Source organism: Bombina bombina, chromosome 5 (genome assembly GCF_027579735.1).
Source record: "Bombina bombina isolate aBomBom1 chromosome 5, aBomBom1.pri, whole genome shotgun sequence".
NCBI classification, from domain to species: Eukaryota; Metazoa; Chordata; class Amphibia; order Anura; family Bombinatoridae; genus Bombina; species Bombina bombina.
In genome coordinates this window covers 1,121,934,442-1,121,957,165 of record NC_069503.1, presented here as the reverse complement: position 1 = coordinate 1,121,957,165, position 22,724 = coordinate 1,121,934,442, and positions in this window count along the sequence as shown.

The following is a 22,724-nucleotide window of genomic DNA, read 5'->3' as shown; positions in this document are numbered from 1 at the left end:
AATGTTTTTTTTTGTTTTTTTTTTTCAATTAACTGAATTTATAGTTTTATGTAATTATTTTTTTTTTTTTTTTATATGATTGTATAACTATAAGCTATTGATTTTTAAAAAGTAAATTTCAGTGTCTCTAAACAAACCAAAAAGTGCTCACTGTTTTTCTTAATTTTTTTTTTCATTAAACACAGAGGATTACCATGTTCAGTTCAGTAGGACAGTGTTTCTGTATTATTGCTGTAAGGCTCCATGGGAGTTTAAGGGAAACAGAGAGGCATCAGAATCAATTAATAATGCCAGAACTACAATTCTGTAGAAGATAGTTGTAGGATACCACTACAAGCTAGATGTAGAGAAGAGTATACAGAAATGCTTTTTGTTATATATTCTCTCCTGCCCTCTAGGTGCTCTGCTACCCTTACACTCATTTGAGGCACTCTCTCACTGATATGCACATTCCCAAGCACACTGATTGTATACATAGAAATGCACGCTATCTGCATACGGTTACACATACCCAGGCACTCTCTCACTGATATGCACATTCCCAAGCACACTGATTGTATACATAGAAATGCACGCTATCTGCATACGGTTACACATACCCAGGCACTCTCTCACTGATATGGACATTCCCAAGAACACTGATTGTATACATAGAAATGCACGCTATCTGCATATACGATTACACATACCCTAGGCACTCTCTCACTGATATGCACATTCCCAAGCACACCGATTGTATACATAGAAATGCACGCTATCTGCATACGGTTACACATACCCTAGGCACTCTCTCACTGATATGCACATTCCCAAGCACACTGATTGTATACATAGAAATGCACGCTATCTGCATACGGTTACACATACCCAGGCACTCTCTCACTGATATGCACATTCCCAAGCACACTGATTGTATACATAGAAATGCACGTTATCTGCATACGGTTACACATACCCAGGCACTCTCTCACTGATATGCACATTCCCAAGCACACTGATTGTATACATAGAAATGCACGCTATCTGCATACGGTTACACGTACCCTAGGCACTCTCTCACTGATATGCACATTCCCAAGCACACTGATTGTATACATAGAAATGCACGCTATCTGCATACGGTTACACGTACCCTAGGCATTCTCTCACTGATATGCACATTCCCAAGCACACTGATTGTATACATAGAAATGCACGCTATCTGCATACGGTTACACATACCCAGGCACTCTCTCACTGATATGCACATTCCCAAGCACACTGAATGTATACATAGAAATGCACGCTATCTGCATACGGTTACACATACCCAGGCACTCTCTCACTGATATGCACATTCCCAAGCACACTGATTGTATACATAGAAAAGCACGCTATCTGCATACGGTTACACATACCCCAGGCACTCTCTCACTGATATGCACATTCCCAAGCACACTGATTGTATACATAGAAATGCACGCTATCTGCATACGGTTACACATACCCAGGCACTCTCTCACTGATATGCACATTCCCAAGCACACTGATTGAATACATAGAAATGCACGCTATCTGCATACGGTTACACATACCCAGGCACTCTCTCACTGATATGCACATTCCCAAGCACACTGATTGTTTACATAGAAATGCACGCTATCTGCATACGGTTACACATACCCAGGCACTCTCTCACTGATATGCACATTCCCAAGCACACTGATTGTATACATAGAAATGCACGCTATCTGTATACGGTTACACATACCCAGGCACTCTCTCACTGATATGCACATTCCCAAGCACACATATTGTATACATAGAAATGCACGCTATCTGCATACGGTTACACATACCCCATGCACTCTCTCACTGATATGCACATTCCCAAGCACACTGATTGTATACATAGAAAAGCACGCTATCTGCATACGGTTACACATACCCTAGGCACTCTCTCACTGATATTCACATTCCCAAGCACACTGATTGTATACATAGAAATGCACGCTATCGGCATACGGTTACACATACCCCAGGCACTCTCTCACTGATATGCACATTCCCAAGCACACTTATTGTATACATAGAAAAGCACGCTATCTGCATACGGTTACACATACCCTAGGCACTCTCTCACTGATATGCACATTCCCAAGCACACTGATTGTATACATAGAAATGCACGCTATCTGCATACGGTTACACATACCCTAGGCACTCTCTCACTGATATGCACATTCCCAAGCACACTGATTGTATACATAGAAATGCACGCTATCTGCATACGGTTACATATCCCCAGGCACTCTCTCACTGATATGAACATTCCCAAGCACACTGATTGTATACATAGAAATGCACGCTATCTGCATACGGTTACACATACCCTAGGCACTCTCTCACTGATATGCACATTCCCAAGCACACTGATTGTATACATAGAAATGCACGCTATCTGCATACGGTTACACATACCCTAGGCTCTCTCTCACTGATATGCACATTCCCAAGCACACTGATTGTATACATAGAAATTCACGCTATCTGCATACAGTTACACATACCCAGGCACTCTCTCACTGATATGCACATTCCCAAGCACACTGATTGTATACATAGAAATGCACGTTATCTGCATACGGTTTCACATACCCAGGCACTCTCTCACTGATATACACATTCCCAAGCACACTGATTGTATACATAGAAATGCACGTTATCTGCATACGGTTACACATACCCAGGCATTCTCTCACTGATATGCACATTCCCAAGCACACTGATTGTATACATAGAAATGTACGCTATCTGCATACGGTTACACATACCCAGGCACTCTCTCACTGATATGCACATTCCCAAGCACACTGATTGTATACATAGAAATGCACGTTATCTGCATACGGTTACACATACCCAGGCATTCTCTCACTGATATGCACATTCCCAAGCACACTGATTGTATACATAGAAATGTACGCTATCTGCATACGGTTACACATACCCAGGCACTCTCTCACTGATATGCACATTCCCAAGCACACTGATTGTATACATAGAAATGCACGTTATCTGCATACGGTTACACATACCCAGGCATTCTCTCACTGATATGCACATTCCCAAGCACACTGATTGTATACATAGAAATGTACGCTATCTGCATACGGTTACACATACCCTAGGCACTCTCTCACTGATATGCACATTCCCAAGCACACTGATTGTATACATAGAAATGCACGCTATCTGCATACGGTTACATATCCCCAGGCACTCTCTCACTGATATGAACATTCCCAAGCACACTGATTGTATACATAGAAATGCACGCTATCTGCATACGGTTACACATACCCTAGGCACTCTCTCACTGATATGCACATTCCCAAGCACACTGATTGTATACATAGAAATGCACGCTATCTGCATACGGTTACACATACCCTAGGCTCTCTCTCACTGATATGCACATTCCCAAGCACACTGATTGTATACATAGAAATTCACGCTATCTGCATACGGTTACACATACCCTAGGCACTCTCTCACTGATATACACATTCCCAAGCACACTGATTGTATACATAGAAATGCACGTTATCTGCATACGGTTACACATACCCAGGCATTCTCTCACTGATATGCACATTCCCAAGCACACTGATTGTATACATAGAAATGTACGCTATCTGCATACGGTTACACATACCCAGGCACTCTCTCACTGATATGCACATTCCCAAGCACACTGATTGTATACATAGAAATGCACGCTATCTGCATACGGTTAAACATACCCCAGGCACTCTCTCACTGATATGCACATTCCCAAGCACACTGATTGTATACATAGAAAAGCACGCTATCTGCATACGGTTACACATACCCTAGGCACTCTCTCACTGATATGCACATTCCCAAGCACACTGATTGTATACATAGAAATGCACGCTATCTGCATACGGTTACACATACCCAGGCACTCTCTCACTGATATGCACATTCCCAAGCACACTGATTGTATACATAGAAATGCACGCTATCTGCATACGGTTACACATACCCTAGGCACTCTCTCACTGATATGCACATTCCCAAGCACACTGATTGTATACATAGAAATGCACGCTATCTGCATACGGTTACACATACCCAGGCACTCTCTCACTTATATGCACATTCCCAAGCACACTGATTGTATACATAGAAATGCACGCTATCTGCATACGGTTAAACATACCCCATGCACTCTCTCACTGATATGCACATTCCCAAGCACACTGATTGTATACATAGAAAAGCACGCTATCTGCATACGGTTACACATACCCTAGGCACTCTCTCACTGATATTCACATTCCCAAGCACACTGATTGTATACATAGAAATGCACGCTATCGGCATACGGTTACACATACCCCAGGCACTCTCTCACTGATATGCACATTCCCAAGCACACTTATTGTATACATAGAAAAGCACGCTATCTGCATACGGTTACACATACTCTAGGCACTCTCTCACTGATATGCACATTCCCAAGCACACTGATTGTATACATAGAAATGCACGCTATCTGCATACGGTTACACATACCCCTAGGCACTCTCTCACTGATATGCACATTCCCAAGCACACTGATTGTATACATAGAAATGCACGCTATCTGCATACGGTTACACATACCCAGGCACTCTCTCACTTATATGCACATTCCCAAGCACACTGATTGTATACATAGAAATGCACGCTATCTGCATACGGTTAAACATACCCCATGCACTCTCTCACTGATATGCACATTCCCAAGCACACTGATTGTATACATAGAAAAGCACGCTATCTGCATACGGTTACACATACCCTAGGCACTCTCTCACTGATATTCACATTCCCAAGCACACTGATTGTATACATAGAAATGCACGCTATAGGCATACGGTTACACATACCCCAGGCACTCTCTCACTGATATGCACATTCCCAAGCACACTTATTGTATACATAGAAAAGCACGCTATCTGCATACGGTTACACATACCCTAGGCACTCTCTCACTGATATGCACATTCCCAAGCACACTGATTGTATACATAGAAATGCACGCTATCTGCATACGGTTACACATACCCTAGGCACTCTCTCACTGATATGCACATTCCCAAGCACACTGATTGTATACATAGAAATGCACGCTATCTGCATACGGTTACACATCCCCAGGCACTCTCTCACTGATATGAACATTCCCAAGCACACTGATTGTATACATAGAAATGCACGCTATCTGCATACGGTTACACATACCCTAGGCACTCTCTCACTGATATGCACATTCCCAAGCACACTGATTGTATACATAGAAATGCACGCTATCTGCATACGGTTACACATACCCTAGGCTCTCTCTCACTGATATGCACATTCCCAAGCACACTGATTGTATACATAGAAATGCACGTTATCTGCATACGGTTTCACATACCCAGGCACTCTCTCACTGATATACACATTCCCAAGCACACTGATTGTATACATAGAAATGCACGTTATCTGCATACGGTTACACATACCCAGGCATTCTCTCACTGATATGCACATTCCCAAGCACACTGATTGTATACATAGAAATGCACGCTATCTGCATACGGTTACACATACCCAGGCACTCTCTCACTGATATGCACATTCCCAAGCACACTGATTGTATACATAGAAATGCACGCTATCTGCATACGGTTAAACATACCCAGGCACTCTCTCACTGATATGCACATTCCCAAGCACACTGATTGTATACATAGAAAGGCACGTTATCTGCATACGGTTACACATACCCTAGGCACTCTCTCACTGATATGCACATTCCCAAGCACACTGATTGTATACATAGAAATGCACGCTATCTGCATACGGTTACACATACCCAGGCACTCTCTCACTGATATGCACATTCCCAAGCACACTGATTGTATACATAGAAATGCACGCTATCTGCATACGGTTACACATACCCAGGCACTCTCTCACTGATATGCACATTCCCAAGCACACTGATTGTATACATAGAAATGCACGCTATCTGCATACGGTTACACATACCCAGGCGCTCTCTCACTGATATGCACATTCCCAAGCACACTGATTGTATACATAGAAATGCACGCTATCTGCATACGGTTACACATACCCCAGGCACTCTCTCACTGATATGCACATTCCCAAACACACTGATTGTATACATAGAAATGCACGCTATCTGCATACGGTTACACATACCCTAGGCACTCTCTCACTGATATGCACATTCCCAAGCACACTGATTGTATACATAGAAATGCACGCTATCTGCATACGGTTACACATACCATAGGCACTCTCTCACTGATATGCACATTCCCAAGCACACTGATTGTATACATAGAAATGCACGCTATCTGCATACGGTTACACATACCCAGGCACTCTCTCACTGATATGCACATTCCCAAGCACACTGATTGTATACATAGAAATGCACGCTATCTGCATACGGTTACACATACCCCAGGCACTCTCTCACTGATATGCACATTCCCAAGCACACTGATTGTATACATAGAAATGCACGCTATCTGCATACGGTTACACATACCCAGGCACTCTCTCACTTATATGCACATTCCCAAGCACACTGATTGTATACATAGAAATGCACGCTATCTGCATACGGTTAAACATACCCCATGCACTCTCTCACTGATATGCACATTCCCAAGCACACTGATTGTATACATAGAAAAGCACGCTATCTGCATACGGTTACACATACCCTAGGCACTCTCTCACTGATATTCACATTCCCAAGCACACTGATTGTATACATAGAAATGCACGCTATCGGCATACGGTTACACATACCCCAGGCACTCTCTCACTGATATGCACATTCCCAAGCACACTTATTGTATACATAGAAAAGCACGCTATCTGCATACGGTTACACATACCCTAGGCACTCTCTCACTGATATGCACATTCCCAAGCACACTGATTGTATACATAGAAATGCACGCTATCTGCATACGGTTACACATACCCTAGGCACTCTCTCACTGATATGCACATTCCCAAGCACACTGATTGTATACATAGAAATGCACGCTATCTGCATACGGTTACACATCCCCAGGCACTCTCTCACTGATATGAACATTCCCAAGCAAACTGATTGTATACATAGAAATGCACGCTATCTGCATACGGTTACACATACCCTAGGCACTCTCTCACTGATATGCACATTCCCAAGCACACTGATTGTATACATAGAAATGCACGCTATCTGCATACGGTTACACATACCCTAGGCTCTCTCTCACTGATATGCACATTCCCAAGCACACTGATTGTATACATAGAAATTCACGCTATCTGCATACAGTTACACATACCCAGGCACTCTCTCACTGATATGCACATTCCCAAGCACACTGATTGTATACATAGAAATGCACGTTATCTGCATACGGTTTCACATACCCAGGCACTCTCTCACTGATATACACATTCCCAAGCACACTGATTGTATACATAGAAATGCACGTTATCTGCATACGGTTACACATACCCAGGCATTCTCTCACTGATATGCACATTCCCAAGCACACTGATTGTATACATAGAAATGCACGCTATCTGCATACGGTTACACATACCCAGGCACTCTCTCACTGATATGCACATTCCCAAGCACACTGATTGTATACATAGAAATGCACGCTATCTGCATACGGTTAAACATACCCCAGGCACTCTCTCACTGATATGCACATTCCCAAGCACACTGATTGTATACATAGAAAAGCACGCTATCTGCATACGGTTACACATACCCTAGGCACTCTCTCACTGATATGCACATTCCCAAGCACACTGATTGTATACATAGAAATGCACGCTATCTGCATACGGTTACACATACCCAGGCACTCTCTCACTGATATGCACATTCCCAAGCACACTGATTGTATACATAGAAATGCACGTTATCTGCATACGGTTACACATACTCAGGCACTCTCTCACTGATATGCACATTCCCAAGCACACTGATTGTATACATAGAAATGCACGTTATCTGCATACGGTTACACATACTCAGGCACTCTCTCACTGATATGCACATTCCCAAGCACACTGATTGTATACATAGAAATGCACGCTATCTGCATACGGTTACACATACTCAGGCGCTCTCTCACTGATATGCACATTCCCAAGCACACTGATTGTATACATAGAAATGCACGCTATCTGCATACGGTTACACATACCCAGGCGCTCTCTCACTGATATGCACATTCCCAAGCACACTGATTGTATACATAGAAATGCATGCTATCTGCATACGGTTACACATACCCCAGGCACTCTCTCACTGATATGCACATTCCCAAGCACACTGATTGTATACATAGAAATGCACGCTATCTGCATACGGTTACACATACCATAGGCACTCTCTCACTGATATGCACATTCCCAAGCACACTGATTGTATACATAGAAATGCACGCTATCTGCATACGGTTACACATACCCAGGCACTCTCTCACTGATATGCACATTCCCAAGCACACTGATTGTATACATAGAAATGCACGCTATCTGCATACGGTTACACATACCCCAGGCACTCTCTCACTGATATGCACATTCCCAAGCACACTGATTGTATACATAGAAATGCACGTTATCTGCATACGGTTACACATACCCCAGGCACTCTCTCACTGATATGCACATTCCCAAGCACACTGATTGTATACATAGAAATGCACGCTCTCTGCATACGGTTACACATACCCAGGCACTCTCTCACTGATATGCACATTCCCAAGCACACTGATTGTATACAAAGAAATGCACGCTATCTGCATACGGTTACACATACCCAGGCACTCTCTCACTGATATGCACATTCCCAAGCACACTGATTGTATACATAGAAATGCACGTTATCTGCATACGGTTACACATACCCCAGGCACTCTCTCACTGATATGCACATTCCCAAGCACACTGATTGTATACATAGAAATGCACGTTATCTGCATACGGTTACACATACCCCAGGCATTCTCTCACTGATATGCACATTCCCAAGCACACTGATTGTATACATAGAAATGCACGCTCTCTGCATACGGTTACACATACCCAGGCACTCTCTCACTGATATGCACATTCCCAAGCACACTGATTGTATACATAGAAATGCACGCTATCTGCATACGGTTACACATACCCAGGCACTCTCTCACTGATATGCACATTCCCAAGCACACTGATTGTATACATAGAAATGCACGTTATCTGCATACGGTTACACATACCCTAGGCACTCTCTCACTGATATGCACATTCCCAAGCACACTGATTGTATACATAGAAATGCACGCTATCTGCATACGGTTACACATACCCTAGGCACTCTCTCACTGATATGCACATTCCCAAGCACACTGATTGTATACATAGTAATGCACGCTATCTGCATACGGTTACACATACCCTAGGCACTGTATCACTGATATGCACATTCCCAAGCACACTGATTGTATACATAGAAATGCACGCTATCTGCATACGGTTACACATACCCTAGGCACTCTCTCACTGATATGCACATTCCCAAGCACACTGATTGAATACATAGACATGCACGCTATCTGCATACGGTTACACATACCATAGGCACTCTCTCACTGATATGCACATTCCCAAGCACACTGATTGTATACATAGAAAAGCACGCTATCTGCATACGGTTACACATACCCTAGGCACTCTCTCACTGATATGCACATTCCCAAGCACACTGATTGTATACATAGAAAAGCACGCTATCTGCATACGGTTACACATACCCTAGGCACTCTCTCACTGATATGCACATTCCCAAGCACACTGATTGTATACATAGAAATGCACGCTATCTGCATACGGTTACACATACCCTAGGCACTCTCTCACTGATATGCACATTCCCAAGCACACTGATTGTATACATAGAAATGCACGCTATCTGCATACGGTTACACATACCCAGGCACTCTCTCACTGATATGCACATTCCCAAGCACACTGATTGTATACATAGAAATTCACGCTATCTGCATACGGTTACACATACCCAGGCACTCTCTCACTGATATGCACATTCCCAAGCACACTGATTGTATACATAGAAATGCACGTTATCTGCATACGGTTACACATACCCAGGCACTCTCTCACTGATATGCACATTCCCAAGCACACTGATTGTATACATAGAAATGCATGTTATCTGCATACGGTTACACATACCCCAGGCATTCTCTCACTGATATGCACATTCCCAAGCACACTGATTGTATACATAGAAATGCACGCTATCTGCATATGGTTACACATACCCTAGGCACTCTCTCACTGATATGCACATTCCCAAGCACACTGATTGTATACATAGAAATGCACGCTATCTGCATAGGGTTACACATACCCAGGCTCTCTCTCACTGATATGCACATTCCCAAGCACACTGATTGTATACATAGAAATGTACGCTATCTGCATACGGTTACACATACCCCAGGCACTCTCTCACTGATATGCACATTCCCAAGCACACTGATTGAATACATAGAAATGCACGTTATCTGGATACGGTTACACATACCCAGGCACTCTCTCACTGATATGCACATTCCCAAGCACACTGATTGTATACATAGAAATGCACGTTATCTGCATACGGTTACACATACCCAGGCACTCTCTCACTGATATGCACATTCCCAAGCACACTGATTGTATACATAGAAATGCACGCTATCTGCATACGGTTACACATACCCAGGCACACTCTCACTGATATGCACATTCCCAAGCACACTGATTGTATACATAGAAATGCACGCTATCTGCATACGGTTACACATACCCTAGGCACTCTCTCACTGATATGCACATTCCCAAGCACACTGATTGTATACATAGAAATGCACGCTATCTGCATACGGTTACACATACCCAGGCACTCTCTCACTGATATGCACATTCCCAAGCACACTGATTGTATACATAGAAATGCACGCTATCTGCATACGGTTACACATACCCCAGGCACTCTCTCACTGATATGCACATTCCCAAGCACACTGATTGTATACATAGACATGCACGCTATCTGCATACGGTTACACATACCCCAGGCACTCTCTCACTGATATGCACATTCCCAAGCACACTGATTGTATACATAGAAATGCACGCTATCTGCATACGGTTACACATACCCCAGGCACTCTCTCACTGATATGCACATTCCCAAGCACACTGATTGTATACATAGAAAAGCACGCTATCTGCATACGGTTACACATACCCCAGGCACTCTCTCACTGATATGCACATTCCCAAGCACACTGATTGAATACATAGAAATGCACGCTATCTGCATACGGTTACACATACCCTAGGCACTGTCTCACTGATATGCACATTCCCAAGCACACTGATTGTATACATAGAAATGCACGCTATCTGCATACGGTTACACATACCCAGGCACTCTCTCACTGATATGCACATTCCCAAGCACTCTGATTGTATACATAGAAATGCACGCTATCTGCATACGGTTACACATACCCCAGGCACTCTCTCACTGATATGCACATTCCCAAGCACTCTGATTGTATACATAGAAATGCACGCTATCTGCATACGGTTACACATACCCCAGGCACTCTCTCACTGATATGCACATTCCCAAGCACACTGATTGTATACATAGAAATGCACGCTATCTGCATACGGTTACACATACCCAGGCACTCTCTCACTGATATGCACATTCCCAAGCACACTGATTGTATACATAGAAATGCACGCTATCTGCATACGGTTACACATACCCTAGGCACTCTCTCACTGATATGCACATTCCCAAGCACACTGATTGTATACATAGAAATGCACGCTATCTGCATACGGTTACACGTACCATAGGCACTCTCTCACTGATATGCACATTCCCAAGCACACTGATTGTATACATAGAAATGCACGTTATCTGCATACGGTTTCACATACCCAGGCACTCTCTCACTGATATACACATTCCCAAGCACACTGATTGTATACATAGAAATGCACGCTATCTGCATACGGTTACACATACCCAGGCGCTCTCTCACTGATATGCACATTCCCAAGCACACTGATTGTATACATAGAAATGCACGCTATCTGCATACGGTTACACATACTCAGGCACTCTCTCACTGATATGCACATTCCCAAGCACACTGATTGTATACATAGAAATGCACGCTATCTGCATACGGTTACACATACCCCAGGCACTATCCTTCTCATACACACACTCACCATGAACTTTAAGACTCTTGCAAACACATCTCATGCACTACTATTAAGCACATACCCAGTGCACTATCCCATCCTGACATTCCTACAACTATGCCAACTCTCACATCCACCAACCCCTTTGCATACTTAAAGGGATATGAAACCCAAAATTTGTCTTTCACGATTCAGATAAAGCATACAATTTTAAACAACTTTCTAATTTATTTCTATTATTCATTTTTTTTCCCTCTCTTGGTATTTTTTGTTGAAAGGCAGGGATGTATGCTTAGGAGCCATGCCATTTTAGCAGTTTTGCAAGAATGTTATCCATTTGTAAGAACACTAGATAGCAGCACTTTTTCCTGCCATGTAGTGCTCCGGATGCCTATCAAGGTATCTCTTCAATACAGAATATCATGGGAACCAAGTCAAATTGAAAATAGAACTAAATTGGAAACTTTATTAAATAGTAAATTCTGTCTGAATCACAAGAGCACATTTTTTTGGTTTCAGATCCCTTTAATACAATTTCACACACAACAATGGCTACCCTACTCACCCTTGTGCCCGTCCCAGGCACTCTCCTCCTTACTAACGCCCGGGGATTCAGACTCTTACTTACTGGCACTCTCTTGCCCTTATACACATGACATCCAGGGGCCCGATCCGATATGCAGCGTTGCCCGCAAAAGCCGGCGACGCCAGATTTTGCGCGATTTTGGTATTACATATACGGCGTAGCATACAAGTTACGCGCGTATATTTCACCCTACGGCCGTATTTATTTTAGCCATAGACTAACATAGAACAGCGTAAGGACTTACGCGTTCAGAATTCAGAAAATCTACTCCATTCTCATCTCGCCACAAATTGCAGGCGCAGGAACCCTTGCACTGACTAAAAAACCAACGTAACTTCCTGGAAGCCTTAACAAACACATACATTTAAGCAGCATCTCAAGGTTAAAGGGACAGTGTACTATGATATTGTTTTTTTAAGGTTTATTTGTGTATTTGAAATAGTTTGAAGCCACAACATAATCAAATGGATTGAGCTTGTAGGTACTTTATCACATTGTGGACATATACTTGCTTATTTACTTCAACCGCTTAAGGACCAGCGACGTACCCTGTATGTCGCTGGCCTTTTTTTGGCAACTTGATTGTTTTATAGCGTGGTCTTGCCACCAGCGTTGAGACTGCTCTATTCCACAAAGCCTTCTGGAGGGAGGGCATTAATAGCGTGTTCTTGCTAGACTTGTGCTATTATGTCCAGAAAAAAACCCTTAACGACCAGTGACATATAGGGTACATTGTGGTCATTAAGGGTTTAAATTTCTTCTCAAAACATTCAACAATACTTGGAGGAGAGAACAATGGAAAATCATAATTGTATTACCTTCATCTCTTTATATATGGGTTTATACATGAATTTTGAATAGCAGAATTATGTGTCCCATTTATTTGAAATTGTGGATCATTTTTACGAGTGTTAGCCTAATTTGCATAAAACTACTATATATTGACACTTTCCGTGGACAAAATACTGGCGTAAGTTACTTGCGACAACTAAAATGTGTATTTGCGCACATTTCAGAAGATCGCCAGTTTCTCCTACTTACGCCAGTTTAGCATTTAATGGCGCAGTATATGTAATACCCCGATGTGCGAGGTGAAATTACGGGCGGTGCAGGTACCCACGCTTGCGCCGAAAACTACACCGTATATCGGATCGCGCCCCAGATTCTCTCCCACTCTTATGCAAAACTCTCACTTTCTACCCCGCTCTTACTGTACATGTTTACTTAGAGTTACTCTATATAGAAACGGGATTCTATTTTGATAGCTACCGGAATGGCATAATGCTTAAGCAATATCTGACATGAATTTTAATGTGTGCCTCCTTAGAGGTCTATTATTAGAGGGATATAACGCATCTGTGCTATCCAAATGTAGATGTAAGTGCACGCTGGGCTACAGTTCAAGTACTAGAAATGACTGTAGTTCTGTAACATGAGTTAAAAATAGAAGCTGCATTTATTGTGCACAAGGGATGTAAAGGCAAAAATTGTGCTGATATTTTTGCACTCCACTTGTAAAATAGATGAGATTTTATGAAATTCTATTTCAGATATGTTTGGTGCGAGTACTGTATGTTAGGGATTTTGTAGAATTATTTTTTACTATGCTTATTGTTGGAGGTTAGAGCAGACATAGAGGCCTATTTATCAAATGTCTGACGGACCTGATCTGACAGTGCGGATCAGGTCCAACAGACATCACTGAATGCGGAGAGCAATACGCTCGCCGTATTCAGCATTGCACCAGCAGCTCTTGTGAGCTGATGGTGCAACGCCGCCCCCTGCAGACTTGTGGCCAATCGGCCGCCAGCAGGGGGGTGTCAATCAACCCGATCATACTCGATCGGGTTGAATTCCGGCGATGTCTGTCCGCCTGCTCAGAGAAGGTGGACAGGGTTATGCAGCAGCAGTAATACATTTTTTTTTTCAATTAGCTTGTTGAATTGAATGACATAGCCATAGAATTTTAAAGGGACGACAGTAACATCACGTTTTTTTGTTCTTTCATAATTCAAATGGAGCATGCAATTTTAAGCACCTTTCCAATTTACTTCTATTATTTTATGTGCTTTGTTCTCTTGATATCCTTTGTGTAAGAGCATACCTATGTAGCCTCAGAAGTAGCAATGCACTACTAGGTGCTAATTACAGTATACACACTGGCTTACTCATTTGTATAGCTAGCTCCCAGTAGTACTTTTTCTTCAACAAAGCAAATTTGGTTAATAGAAGTAAATTTAAAAATGGTTTAAAAATGTATGTTCTATCTAAAATATTAAAAATAAAAAAGGGGTTTTATGTCCCTTTAAAGGAATAGTCTAGTCGAAAATAAACTTTCATGATTCAGATAGGGCATGTAATTTTAAACAACTTTCCAATTTACTTTTATAAATAATTTTGCTTTTGGTATTCTTAGTTGAAAGCTAAATCTAGGTAGGCTCATATGCTAATTTCTTAGCCCTTGAAGACTTCCTCTTATATGAATGCATTTTGACATTTGCTCACAACTAGAGGGCATTAGTTCATGTGTGCCATATAGATAACATTCTGCTCCCGCCTGTGGAGTTACCTAGAAGTCAGCACTAATTGGCTAAAATGCAAGTCTGTCAAATTAACTAAAATAAGGAGGCAGTTTGCAGAGGCTCACAGAGGTAAAAAGTGTTTTAATATAACTGTGTTGGTTAAAACTGGGGAATGGGTAATAAAGGGATTATCTATCTTTTTAAACAATAACAATTCTGGTGTAGATTGTCCCTTTAAATATTGGTGTTCAGGAAAGACGAACTGATGCAGATATTTAGATCAATTTGTAGGTCAGCTGTGCTAAGACTTAACCCTGAATACCAGACATCTGAACAAGCCAAGGTAGCATATCGACTGTAATAAGTTATATACTGCATTTTGTTTCATTGCTTATCTAAGCTAAAGTCACATTAAACATTCTAACTAAATACATCTTATTTTTTCTAAATAGTTCCACAAAGACAGTAATATTTATCCTGCAGATATTTAATTAGGCAGTTCTTCCTACACTCTGATACATTCCACTACTTAGTTGTTAATAATTTAACTCCCACAGGATTTGCATTAATGTTTCAGAGAGGTGTCTACAAATTAGAATTTCCCTGACATGTTGTTTCATCACAAAATAATTATCTCCTATCCTCAAACTGGTCATCTGGACACTAGTTTTCCACCAATACATCTTAATGCTCTCACTGTGTTACATTGTAATCAACTACAACAAATAAATCATTCATTTAAAGGCACATTATCATGCAAAAATAACATGCTCTTATTTGTTAAAATACGTAGGCCAGATTATGAGTGGATCACAAAATTTCAATTGTGCGCCTTTATTTTAAGTAGCCTGCAATGTGAATGCGACCTCGCGTTCGCATTGCATGGAAGCTCTGCATTCAATAGAGCACACTTTCATAGGCTCCGATTGGAGTCTCGTTCTCATGCTGTCAGAAACAGTATGAGAACTAGCACAGCGAAGAGGGTAAGTTGAGCAGTGATGGGTATATGCTTATACCCCCAAAACCAAAGAAATGGCAAAAAGTTCCCTCTGAAATGCACAATAATGAGTAAATATGTAACAGCCCAGGCTCATATGTCCCACAATGGATTCTGGTGTAAATACTTCCCACAATATGAATTGCTTGAGCTCCCGGTGTTACTGACATAAACTGAGTTCATGTACAGTATGTCCTTTTATCACATAACAGTTATACTGTCCACCAGGAATCTTATTCCAAACACTCAATTCTGCAATATTATATGTTGCAGTTTTGTGGATAGTTCTGTAGATAGTTTAAAGTACACAGGCACAAATGCAAGACACTTCCCACTAGGAGCATCAACCACAACACTGAGACAGAGGTACCTGGATAGCAGTATCAACTTGAAATGAAGTACTCCCTTGGGAGCTTCCAGGGCTCTGCAGCATCAATCTCTACGGACCGGTGCAGTATGGCTGTCAGTGCTCCAATTCCGAATTGGTTACAGGTACTCACTATCAAACGCTGTATAGCAGAGTGGTCACGTGTGTCTCCCCTCGCTTGCTTACGTTATATCCACCATCAGACACCAGTGGGAGCCTTAAGGTATCGGCTGTCATACAAGAATAAGCTGAAGTTTTAGTCTTTAATGACCAACAAACCAAGTGAATGAAGTAAGTGGCAGCTTGTAATAAAGTAAAACTTAGTGTTACATATTGTAATTATGAATATTAATAATTTGTAGCAGTATAAAACCATTGACAGCGATATCTATAATTAATATAGCAGAACTTTGTCAATACACTTCAGTAAGTTATTAGATCTATGTAGTGTACTCCAAAATATCACTGCTGAGATATCTTTAAATTTGACAACAATATTATTATTAATAATTAATATTTAATACTTTGTTCTGATCAGTTATATTTATGGACACCTTGAATTATATTTATGTAAAAACTAGATTATGAATCAATTATACACGCTTATTCTGTTACAATTTTCTATACAAAACAGACTATAAAAATATGTCTCTAAAATGAACCTTTATTCCAAATGAATCGCTTATTAAATAACACATATTACCATTAAACTTATAAGATAATTTGCAAATATTCAGCAACACTTGCTCTAATACCAAAATATGGATTACTAGCTTACAATGCTCAATTAATAATTACCAGAGAGATTGTATATTATTAATGCAACAGCCAATTTATATGCCAATTAATCTGGCCTTAAACAACCTCTTATTTAGCCACAATAAAACAAATTCTAAAATATATCGCAATAGCTGCAATTAACTTGACATTAAAATACAAAAATTATTTCTAAATATTAATATTTAACACCAGTATACTTACTACCCTTGGTCTAATTAATATTAAATATAAGAATAAATGACCTTGTAACTCACAGCTGTAGTTTAACTATGTTATAGAGAATTTCTTTGCTAAAAATCTATTAAAATATAAAATAACCATTAATACATTACACTAACCAATTTGCGGTTTCAGCTTTTTCAGATAACTTATTTACACTGTCATATAAAGAGAATGTGCAATTCTGGAAATAAAATGTTAGGCCCAATGTTGCTTTATAGAGACTGTAATCCAAGGCAGCGGGTCAGTTCAGCAGTCAGTTTTAGCAGCATCAGCCTTCTTTTACTCCTGTGCATGAGACTTTATCAAGTCATAAAGCCCACCTCTATTCTATAATCATTGGTGCTTGTCTCTCATTGGCCCTAACTGAGCTGTCTTTCCATTAGTTCTTTGAGAATGCATATGGTGATTTCAGATTCTTTGACACTACAATACCCCTTGGTTGCAATTCTTGCATAAACCACCGGAGGGCAACATGAGCTGGAAAACAGCCTTGTTAGCAAATACTATTATAGCCAAATGTATATTTTTAAATGATCACTTAATATAGTATATTTCCTATTATTAATAAATTATATGTTCAACATATATGGGACCAATTAATACTACTGAAAATGCACATATCAATATCAAACATGGCATACTACTTATGATATTTTAAAAGATGCATGTAAAAGTCACATTTTTATGAGGGTATTTGAAAGGTTTTTTTTTATACTTTCAGCATGGATTTAATGTATTTTCTCAGTTTCCAATTGTCATCTTTTCCAGTTATTATTTTAATATTTAGTGTGTAACTATATGATGTGACTCAGGGCACACACCATACAGACACTCCTGTAACAGCATTTATTAGCTCCATCTGGAGCCCAATCTGTTCCTCAAATGTCTGGAAGATAGAAGAACAAAAACATGTTATATACATGAAATGGGATTATTACAATTGTGTATTTATTACATAAATCAGAGATACATTTCATATTTAGTGTTTCACTGTGTGATTTGATTTACAGCACCAACTACACAGGCATTGTCCATTTCAGAAAATATAATCTTTTGTTCAATCTTATTTTCATTTGCCAAATAGTTAAATATCTCCAATACATTTATTTATTTAATATAGCAGACACTTATCTAATATGTTACTGTTAAGCATTTCTCTCAGATCCATAAATAAACATTTATACAATACTGAGGTACAACATAACTGAAAATAAGACATAATTTGTACTTTAAAATCTTAATTTTGATGCTTTCAATCTTATGTTTTTAAAAGATTTTCATTGTCATTCAATAGAGACGCTACGTCTGGATATGTATGTATTTAGTTGACTCAGTGATTAATCATTTGTTTATCAACATGCCTGTGTTAAATACCACATGCTCAAGGTTCTGCTTGTGTTTCTCAACTAAGGTACAAAATCTTGTCACCATCACCCCAGGGGTATGTGCTGAACTAACGAGACAAATGTTCTCTTTTGAACTCTTAAATGTCTTAGTGAGGTGGGGGTGGTCTGCTGTGGCTATAGCTAAATCAATTCATTTCAAAAAGTAGACATTAGCTAAAATGAAATATTTAATTATGTGATACATATGTAGTTTATCCAATATTTAATTGTAAGTCACACTTAAACTATTTTGGTTGTCATCTACAGTACTTCAGTAAATCAGATTTAAAAGGGGTTCATACAATCTAGATTTTCATACAAACCTATTGTAATCCGTTTCCTTCTGCACCACTGCTACACCATCTGAATGTATCTTTTACATTCACTTCTGGCACTCAACTACCAGTCCTTCTCAATTGCATCATGGTGAATTTGCAGTTGCTTCACAGTCTGCTCAGTGCATTTCAACAGCCATCAACTTCAGCAGTAAAAAAAAACACCTACTACAGGCAAACTCTTTATAGGCCTACTTATAAATTATTTGTAGTAAATAATAATAAGTAAAGTAAATAATCAATTATACAATAAAACTGTTCTGAAATATATCTCAGATAATTGAATTAAATTATATAAATAATAAAACATAAGGAGTCATTTCCAAATAATCAATTTCTGTTTTTAACTCAGAAACCTGTTAAACAAGGTTCCTTTCATAGATTAACTCCTTGTACAGGGAAGTAAAAGTAGTTAGCAGAAAAGGTAAACTCTCTGAAAAGCAGAAAAAGTTACTCTCTAAATGACTGCAAGCCATTATAGTCTGTAGCATCTCCTTTGGGCTATAAACTCGTAGGCCTTATTGTAAAGAAGCCTAAGGGGCCGATTTATCATGGCCCGAATGGGGTCAAATACCCCTGTTTCCGCACAAGCCTTCAGGCTTGCTGGAAACAGGAGTTAAGAAGCAGCAGTCTTAAGACCGCTGCTCCTTAACTCGTATGCCACCTCTTTAAGCGGCGTACAGCTATCAGCCCGATCAAATACGATTGGGTTGATTGACACTCCCTGCTAGCGGCCGATTGGCTGTGAATCTGCAGAGGGCGGCATTGCACATTCAGTTCATCAGAACTGCCTGTGCAATGATAAAGGCCAACAGCATATGCGGTCAGCATTTATCGATGTCTGGCGGACATGATCCTCTACAGTGGATAATGTCCACCAGACATTAATACATTGGCCCCTATATCTCAATGTGGGATTAACAAAAAATAAACGTTCTGCCACATTAAATTAACATTGCACAGGGGATCCTGGAATCCTTCCATCCCCAGCCAGTAAATCTGCCTGGCCATCCACAGCCAGTAAATAAGCCCTACTTGCCTGTATGCAATTAATGATAATTTTACTTATTATAACATAGAGGGCTAGATTATGAGTGGAGCATTATATATTGCTTCTACTCACATGTTAACTCCACTAGAAGTAATCTATTTGCTTGTGCCGGGTAGCGCACATATTACAAGTAGAAAGTAAAACGTTTCTGCATGAGCGCTAATCTCTGCTAAATATCACGAATGCATTAATGTATTCCCCCCATAGACTTCAATGGAACGCGAAAAGTGAAAAAAACCTAACATCCTTACTTTTGCCCAAACCTGATCACGTTTTCTCAAGTGCGCTTACCCGACATGAAACATTAATATTTCATATTCCAGTGTTCTTCACATAGCTGAATATGTTCTATTTATTCTTAACAACATATAAGTTGACAAGCTTTTGGAAGTATCCCTTCCTTTTTCAAGTCTGAAGCAATACTGACCAATTTAATTGAATTTACAGATTATGGGGCTGATTTATCAAAGCTTTAACTGATAATGCGCTGGAATCTCGCGTCAAATTAGACGCAAAGTTGATCCGCTGTAGGTAACAAACTGTCAAGATCGTCAAATGTTGAAATGTGCGATATCAATCTGACGCAGATCGATGGATGCGTCATTCCAGATGTTTCAAATTCACATTGAACTCTCTTTGACCTTTTTCCCAATTTATTAAACATTCAATAGGTACGCTCGCGTCTATTCTTCCGCAGCGTACCTATCGTTCAAACCACCACCCTTGAGGCCGTAAATGCCATAGAAATCAATGGAAGTCTGAAAACACAGAAAGGTTATGTTCGAAGCTGCAAGAGAATGAAGCGTATTACTTAATAAAAGTACTTATGGATTATGTAACATCTTTGCCAATCATTACAAAGCATTGGGGACAATATTATTGTTTCTAATTTGGTGCACTACATAGCATAGCTAACTTCCTTTTTTGAATATATTTGCACTATGTTTAACACATGTAATACAAGTCCCACCCTCCACTTTGCACCACATTTTACACAACACTTCTCGCACTAAATTTGATGCTAACTCCTAAACATCCCACAAACTAGTGAAGTTTTCCACTAATTTTAATTGGGATATCCATAATCACATGATTTATAACATCAGCCAATCTGATTGAAATAAACATTTTATACTAACACTTATGAATCAAATTGCTCGATACTTGTGTCATTGATCACGCATCAGAACTTGTAAGTGCCATTTGTTACATTGTTTTATACTTTGAAAGTATGTATATGTGAAATTAGTATTAAAGATAAACATTGATGCTGACATTAGGACACACCGTGTAATATTTTAGACAATAATTTTAAAAATCGAATGATGCCTGATTCAATATAATCTTAAACTGATAGCTCAAAGGGATAGCCCACCTAACATTAAACTGTCATAACTTTGATACAGCAGAAACTAAAATCACCTCTTTACTGTCATGCTTTTTTCAGCATTCTTCTTCCTTCTCTTTAATTTAATTTTCATTAAGAAATGTTATTTTAATCGGCAGCCCATTTTATAACACCTGTGAAGGGGTGGTGTTTAAAACTAGACTGCAATCAGGAGGGGTTAACCAGGTGCAGAGAGAAAACTGGCACAGCTCTTAAAATATCCATTGATTGCAAAAAAATACATATGATACCCTGATTACATGTTATATTCACAATTATTCTTGATCAGAAATCATAAATGTACACTATTTACATATAGTGGTATAAATAAACACAGAGATATGACAGACAACATTGTTTAGGGACATGTAAATATGTTTGCAAAAGATTTCTTACACAACACACACACATAATATATACAGTATATATATATATATATATATATATATATATATATATACACACACAAGTATGTGCAAATACAGGGAGTGCAGAATTATTAGGCAAATGAGTATTTTGACCACATCATCCTCTTTATGCATGTTGTCTTACTCCAAGCTGTATAGGCTCGAAAGCCTACTACCAATTAAGCATATTAGGTGATGTGCATCTCTGTAATGAGAAGGGGTGTGGTCTAATGACATCAACACCCTATATCAGGTGTGCATAATTATTAAGCAACTTCCTTTCCTTTGGCAAAATGGGTCA